Genomic DNA, 3,005 nt, shown 5'->3' with positions numbered 1-3,005 from the left:
TTATACAAACTAATGTAATAAAATGTATAGGATGCAGCTAGATTTAGAAGGGTACATGAGCCTGGCATGGTGGCATATTCCTGTAGTCCCAGCATGCAGGAAACTGAGGCAGGAGGGTCACTGTGAGTTCAAGGCTATCCTGGGCTACATAAGTGAGTTCAAGGCCAGCCTAAAGTGCAGAGTGAAATCCTGTCGCAACGAAACAGAGGAAAAAAAAAAAAAAAAAAAGATTATGTGAGAAAAATAATGTTTTAAAGTCAGGGATTAAGTTTTGTCTTATGATTTAAAAGAAAGCGGCTCAGGGAGATTGCTCCGTAGAATAAGTGCTTCCCTGGCAAGTGCAAGGGCCTGAGTTCAATCCCAGGTTCCTCAAAAAAAAAAAAAGAAAAGAAAGAAGATTTAAAAGGAAAATACCATTCCACAATGTATACATAGCTCAAAACATCTTGTTTTGCACCAGAATATATACACCCTATCAGTTTGAAATAAAGGAAATAACATTTTGAAAAGAAGTTACTTTAAAAATCACTACTATAACCCATATAACCCAATATGGCAGGGATGGGAAGTTATATTTAAGGGAGAGAAGAATAAAGATGAGCTAAATTTTTTTCAAAAGAAAGAATCTAAACAAAGAGTAAATTAAATGTAAAATAGTGACACAAATATATGGAATAAAACATAACAAGTGATTGGAAGAAAAACAGCAAGGTAAATCATTGGTCCTTTTAAAAAAAATCAACTAAAATTATTAACCCAAGCATTACAGAGTAAGAAAAAAAAAAAAATAGAAAGAAAATACCAATGTAAAAACTAAGAAAGAGGCCTGGAGTTGTAGCTCAGTGGTAGAGCGTTTGCCTAGCATGCACGAAGCCCAGCGTTCAATCCCCAGTACAAAAAAAAAAAAAAAAAATCCCCAGTGCTACTACCACCAAAAAATTAAATAAATAAATAAAAATTAAGAAAAAGGTAGCACTACAGAGCCTAAAGATATCTGAAAGGATGAAGTAATATTGTGAAAGTGTTATAACAATAAATTCACAACTCAGATAAGAAGGACAAATTCCTTGAAATACACAATTCATCAGAATTGACAGAACAGGAACTGTGAATAGGTGTATTTGTAAAATGAGTTAAATTGTACCTTTAAACTTCGCTAAAGAAAACTGAAAATCCTGAGAAAACTGAATATTCATATGAAAGCAATAAATTTCATAAACATTTAAAATGATTCAGAAACCTAGATGTAAGAGCTAACCCTATAAAACTTCTACAAAAAAGAAAGGGACATATCGCCATGTGTTATGGTTTGGGGGTTTTGCAAGGTGAACAAAATAGTACAGGACACGTTTTTTGTTTTGTTTTGTTTTGTTTGCAGTACCAGGGATTGAACTCAGGCCCCTGCGTTTGCCAGGCAAGAGCTTATTCTACTGAGCCATCTCCCTATCCCCCAGGATACATTTTATAATGGCATTTTATAATGAATCACTCAAGAATCAGATACTACAAATGCAGAAATCTACACACACTAAATACTAAAGAATCCAGCTGAGGGCCTGGAGCTCATAACAATGCCTCCCACCAGTCCAGCTGGAGGCCTAGAACCCACAACAAAATCTCATGCAGGCCTGCTTCATAGGGGGCCTGCCCCTTAGCTCAGTTCTTTAAGTGGCTGCTTCAACAAAGCAGTCAGGATCAGGTTGCTGTGGTTCCATCCCCAGAACTCAAGCCAGCCAAACCTGCCCTGAAGGAATTAGGAGCCAGCCCCCCAAAAAATCCTTCTGCTTCATGGATCTGTGCTGGAAAGGCCCAAAGGTCAGTGGTGCAAGCTAGAAAGTCTATGCCAGCAGGTTGAAGGATCAGTGCTAGCAGGCTGAGGGATCTGAACTAGAGCTAGGAAGCAACGCTCAAGGTAAGCACCAGAGCTCCTCCAAAAGTACCACAGCCGTCCTCAGCAACAGTGAGGTCCCGAGCTCCTCCAGCGATGAGGAAAGCCGAGTTCCCCTCAGGAAAGCCACTGTGGCAAGGTTCATGAGGCTGAGCAGTGCACCATCTTCCCCTCTGGAGCTACCAATCGATGTCCAAGATGAGGACTCAAGCTTCTCCAAAGTTCATCAGGAGAGCTAGCATGACAAGGTCCTGCAGCAGAAGAGCCCAGGAGAGCTAGCAGCTTCCAACAGCTTCTTGGAACAGCATCCCAAACAGCATTTTGGCAGCTTCTCCTGTTCTGCCTTTATGCTGCTGGCAACAACCCTCAGCTGGGCCTCCCACACCCAGCACCATGCTAGTTTAATTCAGCTGGGTGTAAGAAGTTGACCACCAGTTAGCTATCCACCATGATGTAGGCTTAGGCAAAAACTATTAGATATGGCATCAAAAAATAAGATATTTAAAAATCCTCATAAAGGACCAGTGAGATGGCTCAGTGGATTAAGTGCCTGCTTAGGCAAGCACAAGGTTGGGGCTTGATCCCGAGCACTGCATGCTGCACTGGCCCTGCCCCTGGCCATGCTGAGCCTCCTGGTGTGGTGGCAGGGTGGGTACTGCAAGTGGGTTGCCCTGACGCTCTTCATCTAGAGATTTTTTTTTTTTCAGGGTCTACAGGGTCTCACTACATAGATCGGACCCAGAGTGTTCCTCTTGTTTTCCGCCTCCTAAACACTGGGATTATAGGCATGCACCACCATGCCTAGTCTCAATTGCAGTCTCAGCATTCCCTGGGGGCAGGCCTGGCAGGGCACACTACAGGATGTTCAGGGTCTCACTACTAGACTGGACTCATAGTGATCCACCTCTTTACAGCCTCCCAAGAGCTGGGATTACAGGCACACACCACCACGCCCAGTCTCAACCACTGTCTCAGCATGCCCTGGGGGTGGGACCAGCACAGCAGGCCTAGGGATGGAATCCCTGGCCCCTGTACCTGCTTGCAAACATTTCAATCCACTGAGCTATTTGGCCAGCCCTTTGCAGGTTACCTTGAGTCCAGCTTAAGACATATAAAT

Source organism: Octodon degus, unplaced genomic scaffold (assembly GCF_000260255.1).
Source record: "Octodon degus isolate 3935 unplaced genomic scaffold, OctDeg1.0 scaffold00010, whole genome shotgun sequence".
NCBI lineage: Eukaryota > Metazoa > Chordata > Mammalia > Rodentia > Octodontidae > Octodon > Octodon degus.
This window is presented reverse-complemented; position numbering follows the sequence as displayed.